The 10253-nt window shown below is 37.7% G+C and overlaps 1 pseudogene; it reads right to left on the bottom strand.

Annotated features, from left to right (window-relative positions):
• Positions 1-219: 219 nt before the first annotated feature.
• On the bottom strand, positions 220-9955 carry LOC119798109 (annotated as a pseudogene).
• Positions 9956-10253: the final 298 nt, after the last annotated feature.

Here is a 10253-nt window from a genome sequence, read left to right as displayed (position 1 = left end):
GTCCAAAAATCGAGTAGAAAAGTTAGGGATTACACCATCTTCTACCTTTAAGAAGTTAATAATTATACATTGTTTATATTACTATTTCTAAAATCTCTGATGCACTGTAAGATTTACAAAAGCGTTTTGGATATATACATTATGGATTTTACTTTTGGTCCATTAAAAAAAAACAAAAAAACAACTAAATTTAATTATCCACAATATTTTAAACTAAATCTAATAAAATGTTTTAACATCCGTGTAGACCGTTTCCTCTTGCGCTGTTCTTACATTTCTTCTTTCCACTTTATTAGCTTTATTCTTCTTAAACGTAGGGGCAGAATAAACCAGAGTGTTTTTATCCTTCTGAAAGGAATATGTAATAAATTTAAGCTTTAAGAATAATCTTTACTAAACATAACTAAATATAGTGTACAAAAATATTTTGTCACCTTACCTGTACGTTCTCACCAATCTTCAGCACAGGATCTGTTTGCAGAGTGACCAAACATTGAATTATAAGAATCCAGAAACCTATAAATAATTACTTAGGCAATCAAAAAATTGAAACTTGCTTTACCATTGCAACAACCACAGGTTTTCTTCTTAATTTTATAAATAAGCCCAGCAATTACAACCAGACTTATCACCAAAGCCGCGCATAATGATGGAAGGACAAGTTTGGAAAAATCCTGTACATTGGCACCTACAAAGTTTAAAGAAAAAAAAAGAAGGATGATTAATTTGGAATTCTATGAATCATTAACTATTTAATAATCATTTTGTTTAGAAAGGTTCTCTAGATACCCTCCAGTTTTTCTCCATTTCCAAATAATATCTGACCACATGCAGCCACAGCACAATAATAAGTTCCAGGGTCTACAGTCTCAGAGAAGTTGTAGAAACATTTTTGTATCGATGGAGCTTCAGAAATCTTCTCACATTCATCTAAACTGTTTCCTTGTAAATAAAGTAGATTAGGATGAGAGTCATCTGACCCAGCTTTGAACCCAGTACACTTTGTTATCTGCTGGACATGTTGACCTCTCTGAGTTGGACAGAACTGAACACTGTAAAGCCTCTGGAAGTTCTGGATAGACTGGACCAGATGGAGGCTTCTGAAGAACAGCAGTTACGTCTGATTTATCTCCTGAAAAAAAAAAAGTTGCACCCTCACAACAGGCAAAGAAATGCTGTGATATGAATAAGAATATGTAGCTATTATCTTAAACTTAAATGTTACCTTTAATCTTTAAAAATGTTCCATTCATAAATATGAAGTCAAGTTGTCTGACTTTAATACAGTAATAAAGTCCAGTATCATTTTGTTGAGCTTCATTAATATGAAGAAGGAATTCTCCTTGGTCCTGTTTTGTCTCAATGTAAGGAATCTTTGAAACTTCATCAAACTCAAAGTTAAATGTTGCGCCCAGAAATTCAGGCCAGTTTCCAGAAACCAGTCGGATCCAGTACAAAGTTTCTTGGTAGAGAGTAGCGGTCTGACGAGGGCATGTCAGGGTGACGTTTTTTCCAGCAGTGACGGTCTTTACCTTAAACTTAAAATCTTCAGTGCAAACTGGAAATTAACCCACAAATATTCTCAGTATTAAAAAAGCAATAACTTAATTTTACATGTAAAAATCACAGTGCTTCAATTACTAATCTATATTTAAGAATACTTACATCCAAAATTAAGCATGAGCAGCAGCGTATAAAATAGGACGAGCATTTTTCTTTGATTCCACTATACAACCTACATCTAACTAACAGGCGAAATCATACTATGAACCCTCCTAATATAAACTTTCAGGGTGGGAGTGAACAAATTTTAGAACAACCTGATTGGCCTTTTTAATCATGAGCTGTCACTCCTCTACAACCACAGTGGAAATAATAAAACCCCTCTTTCCTACATTAAAACATAAGACAGAATGTGTACACTTTCCTTTTAAACATAACTATAAAAAAGTTGTTTATATATAATAAACACATTTCAATTTTCTTTAAAAGGTGGATTAAATTCTGGTTAGAGGAGAGAACACATATTTGATAAACTGCTGGTTTTGCAGGTTTCCCTAATTTGCAAAGTATGTAGAAGGCTTTCACTTTAATCATTAAGTTTTCTTCAACTGACTGTCATCTGTAATCACATTGTATGAAGATTCCAGAAACAAGCAGCTGATATGAATTTTCTCTGCAAGGTAGCTGGTCACTCCCGTAAAGATCGGCTCTTCACATCGAGTGTAGTACACCGAGGTGGGGATGACATCTAAGCTCCCTGGACACCTTCCTGGGAAGTATTCCTGGCACCTACCATCGTGGGAAGGCCCAAGGGAAAAGCCAGGACACAGTGGGAGGACTATGTCTCTTTTCTGGCCTGGGAGTGCCACCCCTCAGCAGAGCTGGAAAAGGTGTCATTCAACTGTCAAGGCTCAGAAAAGTTGGATTGAGTATTCGAGGCAGACAGACAGATTTCTCAAAATGTTTATTGAAAACAGAACCGAAGTGAGCAGCGTCGGCATTTAAGGCAGGAACCTCTGCAAGAGGAGAAAAAAGGTTAGCGACCATGTCTTTCTGGAAGTGGATGATAACATACATGGGAGTCACTAACCTGGTCTTATAATTCAGTCCAAGCCCAGAGGGTGAGGTTGGTCACAGGTGGTCATCTGCCAACGCAGCATGGAGCTTGGCACAATTAAAGTCCCAGATGCTGATGTATCATGGTTCGGAGGAAAGGCAAGAGATAAAAAGAACAAACGAAGGTTGGCAAGAAAATCCAAAGGGCGAAGTGAATGTTGTTGACGTGCTTGGTTGTCAGAGCCAGGAGGTCAGAGATCCAGTGAGGTACTGAGAGAGAATCCAGAACAGAGTCGGTTAATAGGTCCAGATTCAGTACACAGACAGGCAGAGATCTGGCAGGAGTCAGAGGCAGGTAAACAGATCAGATGGGGACAGGCAGGCTCAGAGGGCAAGAGGCAGAACAGGTCAGGATCAGGTAATCAGAATATAGTTACGCTAGAAAACTTCTCACCAATGGATTGAAAATATTCTGGCTCTGAAGGCTAGTTAAAGAGTAAGTTAAAGATAGTACAGGTGGATCAGATAAGCAGGTAACCAGAACTGGGTGGAGTAAAGCAGGTGTGTGAAATGAGTATATAAATCAGATCAGGCATCAGTGCCAAGATTATGACATCATTAAAACAAAAGTTTGGTACAGAAAGCTTTACTTATTATAACAGATATCAGATATAATTTAGGTTTTGGGGCTGTCATTGGACAGATTTTGAATTTGTTTTATATTTGAAGACTTGCGAGGCCACAACAGGACCTTGAGATGCTTCCTAAGGAGCTAATCCTTAGTTTCCTTCGCTGTGTGCTTCCGGTTGTTGAAGGAAGTTGTTAGCAAAGAACTCCTGATACATCGGCCCATTTGTCCTCCCTTTAGTATGGTGAAGTCGTCCTGTTCCCTTTACAGAAAAACATCCACAAAAAATAATGCACAATGCTTCAGATAAGGGATGATGTTATTTGCGTTGCACCAAAATATATGAACAAAAAGCTAAATTTATGCATCATCAGAACACCCAGCTTCTCATATTCTTCATCTGGACAACCAGATAGTCTTTAATAGACTTCAGAGGGGCCTTAACATGCTGAAATAAGCAGGAGCAACTTGTGTGTACTTCAGAACTTTAACCCTTTGTGACAGGATGCAAATGGTCCTCTCAGAAACTGTGATACCAGCTCTCTTCAGGAAATTTATTTGGTCCTGCCATGGCTTTATCATCAAACCTTTAACATTGCAATTTAAAAGCCTTGGGGCTCTTGAGAGACCTTTTCCATGCACATATACCTTTGTATTTTCATTTTCCTGGGGCTTCATTTTAATCATACTAGAGACCTAGTACTTTCTGGCTTTCCTGGGGCTTGTTGAGCAATGAGGTTGTGGACAGCTGCAGTGCTTTGCTCCAACAGCATTGGCAGTAACTGACTAAGGTGAGTACAAATGTTGATTTTATACATCTAGTTTGTCAAACATTTTCTTTGAATATGCTGTAATGCAAGAAAGTACATCCTACTTTGTTGAAGTGGCAGAGCCCAGGTCCTCAGGCGAGGGTTGCAGCTAACTAGTTTTTGTTATTAGTCATCTGTTAAATTTGACAACATATATATGGCTGCCTAATACTGTCCTACGTGTCAATACACCAATGTGGAATCTAGCACTCCATTCATTACTGTGGCATGATCTTTTTAGTTTGTTTGATATCCTTTGCTCCATAAACATTTGTGTAAAATATAGAAATACATCAAGAAATAATATAGATTTGTTTGATGTAACTGATTTTATGAATCTTGTAACCTAAGCTTATCATTTTTTGAAAATAGGCTACATGCCTGAAGTAATCCCACATGTAAATTAGTTTAATAATTTCTGGAATTCTTGTTTACTTGCAGATAATATTTTCATAAATGGCATCTCTATCTTTTTTAGAGATCCTACTTTTAATTATGCATTTATTAAATCTCTGAGTCCTGCATCTCTAGTTAGACCCTTCAAATCCAGTCAGGGGCTCAATGATGTCCCTCTGCCAGAAAGCTTTTTTATTTATTTATTTTTTAAAGGATACTACAACATCCTGTTTTGTGAGCACTGCAAAAACTGAGATGTTTATAACTACAAAACTTGTTTTGATCACTTAACAAAAGCCATGACATCAGGGGTCTATCTGCAAAATCACACCCCATGTTTCCTGTTTGTTGGTCACTGTTTGCACTCTCGGAAGCGCTGCAGCTTATGTGCAATACAAAAGAGATAAATTATTTTATCACTGGAGTGGATATTCACATAACTATAAAATTTAGCACTTTTAAGCAAAGTATTGTAATGATGTGTCTCTAGTTCAAGGGAAGCAAACATCAGTTGCACATAACAGATAATTTTAAATGAGAAAATAATTGGAAAATTCGTAAATGAAAGGAATTCAATTTAGAGAAGTTAGGCTACAATAGTATTATTTAAGCAAGTTTTCCCTAACTGTCGGTGCAGGGTCTGTATCCAGGCCAGTCAATCAGGACCCTGAACAGCAATTCTATTTCATTAAATGAAAGGCTATTCCCACCTTTGTTGGTTTTCAGTTGACAAGGTTAATTGCTGTCTGTATTCACCATCTTAGAGCTGCTCTCAATGTGCTGCGTATTGCCACTCTTAGTTTAGCAAAACGATATAGATTAACAAATACTAGTCTTAATTAGATTATTTTTAATTAGATTGCAGATGAGATTGAAAAATCAAATAGCTTGCTTTAAAATGAGAAAGATGGCATGGATATTCTGACTTAAGGTCCAGAATAGACAGAATAGTCTTTTTACATTTTATAGCTCTCTCTGAGAAGCTCAAAATCAACCTATCATATTAAATAAAGACTCTAAATTCAAAATACAGTAAGACAAGATTTAAAAGATATAGAAAATAATGATCTGCATTTATGTCTTTATAGTAACAGAATGATTAGAATGTCCTCAATTTTTATTTTGTTGTTAGTTGTATTGTTAAGGTAAAATACCTCTAAAGGGGGCGTGTTTTGGTGGCGCAGTGGTTAGCGCACACAACCCATGTATAGATGCCTTAGTCCTCGACGTGGCCGACCCAGGTTTGAATCCGGCCTGTGGTCTTTTCCAACATGTCTCTCCCCCTCCCTCATACACCCTTTACTGTCAGCCTACTGTCCATAAAAACAAGCCACTAGCGCCGTAAAAACAAAAAAATAAATACCTCTAAAGCAAGAAATCATCTAGAAGACAGTACATCGCTTGTGTTGTGCCCCTGGGATCAATTTGCGGCCCTAAACCATTTCTATTATTATATATATATATATATATATATATATATATATATATATATATATATATATATATATAAAACCTTTTTTTAATGGAGGACCAGCTCTCTGCTTAATTTAACAGAAAGTAGCACATGCTCTAATACAAAACATCATCAATGTCAGACTTGTGAGTAATAATGTTCTGTCAGTTCAGCATACCACGTCAGGCCGGCATACCCATTGCAATAAGTATGGGCAAGACATCAGATTTGCATACGCATTTGCAAACGTGTATGGTAGTCTGACACTATAACTGTCATCTCAGCATACCCCATCAGGCCAGCATACCCAAAGTAATACGCATTACATAGTGTCCTCTGTCTCCACTCTCCTTACATCCAATTATACTGTTTTATTTCCTGATTTAGTCAGGTTTTTGTCATAGTTTTGTGCATAAAACCACTACACACATTCCAGACACAAATGGTGTAATCATATGTTGCCGGACTGCTTTGAGCATGCCTAATGATGAAATAATACAAACAGTTTAACAGAAAGAATGAAAAAAGTATCCAATTGGCTCAGAAAAGCCATTAAAGGCATTGTAGTCAAGCATTCTTTGGGGATTTAAGGATAGAAATAAGTAATTTTAGTATAATAATTACATGTTTTATGGTGGCCTATGAGCTGATGGTACGGATCGTGCTTCCCGAACGGATCGGTTAGTGACAGGAAAAACAGAGCTCAGCAATACTTTGGTTTGATTGTTCGTCATGATGGAAGTACTTCTGTTTGTGTAAGGCAGATGCACTCTGCTTAACGGATAAAACTCAGATAAAGCTCTTCCTAATCTTGGCACCTTCAGGGTGGGTTTTCCTCTTTTTGCTCTCATCTGCTTACTGTAGCTCTGCCCTGCGCTCACTATCTCTCATCAGATCCACCTGTTCCTGCTGCTATTTAAGCCTCTCTATCCCAGCCTCTGGTGTCAGATTATTATAGCTTTTAGCATTCCCTGTGTTTAGTTCTGTCCGTTCAGGACCAGTTTCTGTCCATGGAATTCTGAGTTTTTGCTGCTCCTGTTCTGCTCTGTTTTGCCTGCCCTGTATTTCAGGGCATTTACCTGGATTACGCCTGATGTAAACCTTGGACCTGTCTTCTGACAAAAGCTTGGATTAACCCTCCTGGTTGGATTAACCCATCTAATTGGTTCCCCTGTATGCTCTGGCTACTGAAAGACGCTGCTCCTCTTCTCTTCTGGATCTCTGGTACGAGCTCCGCAACAAAGAATGGAGTTCCACTCCTCTGAACTTCACTCCTTCTTCTTGGTTAGGACTGAACTTTGCCAGGTTGCTGGCCTTCATGCTCACTGGTGCTCCTCGTTTGAGTTTTGAAGTCGCTGACCTGAACCTCTACTGCTGCAGAGAATCCAGTGAGCTGACGAGCAGCAGCACTACCTTTATTTAAATAAACCCTTTGGACATTTCCACTTTCTGTCTCGCCTGAATTCTGGAGCCAACATTCTGAATTAATTAAATATAAGAACATGAAATAAAAGGAGCTTAAACTGAAAAACAGAGCTTAAACTAAAAAAAGTCATTGAATATGTAAAGTAGCTTGTGTCAAAAATAGCACTCCATAATGAAAAAAATAAATAATAAATAAAGAAATTATAAATCTTTGGTTAAATAACCTTGATATAAAATACGAGAATATTTTTACATATTTTTTTATTTCATGGGAAGATTTTTTTATTTAATAGTTTTCAGTTGCCATGACCCAGATGAAAGATAATTTACACAGGCATTTGCCAAGGCAATCTCGCATTTCTTCATGAGTGTTAAATGGTCAAATGTAGATTACATAGAAAAACCCAAGGCAGGCAGGGATGTTTATACTTTTAATGCATATACATGTAGAGTTAACCTATTAGAATATAGAACCAAGTGGGGGGAATATTAACAATTAGGAATGTTTTTTTTTTCATTTTTTCTGTCTCAGTTAATTTAAATGGAAATGAAAGATGGCAGCGGCCTTATACTACATGCAATAAGACATCTTTGTTATTCACGACATGATCTGTCATGGAGGATGCAAATTCTGCTTGTACACTGACCACAGGCTGCATGCTGGTACTCCATGCATACTTTTGTGGTTTTGTTGTTTGTGTAGGTGGGTTTGGTCCTAAAGTTTGCTCTTTTCCCCTAACTAACTAGCATGCTTGGTCTGCTCGGTGTGGATGACAGGTCTGGGAGGTGCTTGCTGTTCAAAAGTTAAAACTAATGAAATCTATTCTATGATTTGTTTGCTAGTAGAATATCAGAGATGTTGGACCTCAAGCTTAATTGTTTTCGTAGCAAGGAGTTTACATTGTTTGTATGAGGTAAAAATTACTCCGTCGTGGTTCTAGGCATAAATAATCAGTGTTTTTAGTCTATAGCACAGACATCTCAAAACTTAGAATATGCAAAAGAATTGTCATTCTAGAAAATTGCATGAAGTCTGAGATGGATACGTAGGTTTACATTTATAGGAGAGTTACATAATGTTGAAAATGCAGAGGAGGCTAAAATGACCCTTTGCATTTTCTAATCTTAGAACGATTGTGTCCTATTGGTTGGTCTCTTTGTTAGCCTACACTGGATCAGCTTAAATGTACCAGTTATTAGCTGCTTTATTTTTCACAGGAGTCATACCATTTGATGAGCACTGATTATTTCAGTCCTGATTTTAAAGAAATGCTTCATGTCTTTCATTGTTTATTTTAGCTGCTTTGACAAGGTTCATGGAGGCTGATGTATCCCCTCCTTTCAGAAAGAATAAAATATGACTCCTCAACTTCCATTGTAGATCTCACATGCCTTAGAGGGATGCACCAGCCTGTCGTTAGTAATTAATTCAATTTACTATTCAGTGGAAGTAAATCTTACAATTATGATCAAATTTTGTCTTGACGCTCAGTTCTTTAATTTGATAGGAGATTTCCCCAGAGAGTCTGCATCGAAGAAGAGACATATTTAAGTATTAACTGAATTTATTCAATTTATGTTTATTAAAATAATTTATATAAACACAAATTAGAGAACATTTACCTGCTTTGTTTTAGGCCTGCCTTGTGACTTCTTCGAAGAGAAATTGGCAAATGGCCCAGATGTTTTCTCATATATTTATTTCAAAGCTACACACCCTCTCAGGACTCTCTCAAAGGCTGTCGCTGCTCTCTCACAAACCACAAAGTTCCAAAATAAAGTAAAAACAAAACTTAAAAGGTCATCATAGTAGACAGTAAGCTAACAGCCTTGAAATGTCACTCTAACTGACTTTTACAGGATGTACATAGGAAATTGAACAGCACAGAATTATATTGGCTGCAAGATGTCACAAAAAGGCAATGAGCAGTAACTCAAAACAGGAAGAAAAAAGAAATGAACCTTCGACATTTCACTGATCCCTTTTAATTGAATGCACTCTGGTGCAATATATTTTTCAATCCACAGTACTAATTTCTGTGGAAGATTTTTGTCATGTCCAAATTTGTTCTCCATCTAGTTGGGAATCTCTTGTATAAGCAATTATTTCTTGTTTTTGTTCAATTAAGTTTGCGCTCATTCTGCAGGATTTGCTGGACTGTATTGGTGCACAACCTTGTTTTGCATTTGGCCATGACACTGTCAGACAGATTGTTCTACACGGATGCTATAACAATTAGCTGGAGACTGTATGATGCAGAGGACTGTTGTGATCAAGTGTCGCTGATGTAATAGAACTACTCCACTCTGAACACACACCCCTCTGGCGGAGGTTAGGAAAGAGGTAACTTCCCGATTCAACGTCCTATTTTGCCGATGGCTCTCTGCCGCTAGAGGTCAGACAAAGTGATTCCAGCTGAAGGCTACGCTACGCGGCAACCAAATCCCTCCGGAGAAGTCTGCACTCGCTGGACCGATTCAGCCTGGCTTTTCCCATGATTCAGAAGGAGCTTAACACATTGTTTTTATTCTTCATGCAATTCTAACCGAGTTGAACACAGTGTTTTCCTGAAGCCTACTGCAGCAGAGACAGAAAAGGGTTGATCCAAGTCTGCTAAACTGAACCTAACCGTCGAACAATAGGGCCCCCAATCGCTGTTCGTCGAAGGAGCCGTTAGAAACCATGATTACCTGAGATTGAGACATGGAGCCGCAACAAGGAGGTGCAAGGAACTCACTATAGCTAAAAGGGAGATGTCCTGTGTTACTGTGAGTTATAAAATGAACCCCCTTTGCAAAATCACCTGTTATTATTGCAGCCGATTGATCCAAATCTCGTCAGGGTTTATTTACATTTATCTGCTGCTATTATAAAGGACACTTTAAAATGCATGAAGCCTTAAACTGCGAACATCCCTCAGACTTTGAATGGACTCTTACACCCCTCTTCCCCTTTTATTTCTTTATACTTAATACTGTGTGA

This window comes from Cyprinodon tularosa, unplaced genomic scaffold (assembly GCF_016077235.1).
Source record: "Cyprinodon tularosa strain WSP-4 unplaced genomic scaffold, ASM1607723v1 ctg61, whole genome shotgun sequence".
Classification (NCBI taxonomy): domain Eukaryota; kingdom Metazoa; phylum Chordata; class Actinopteri; order Cyprinodontiformes; family Cyprinodontidae; genus Cyprinodon; species Cyprinodon tularosa.
The sequence above is the reverse complement of the archived record's forward strand: the minus strand, read 5'-3'. Positions and strand labels throughout refer to the sequence as shown.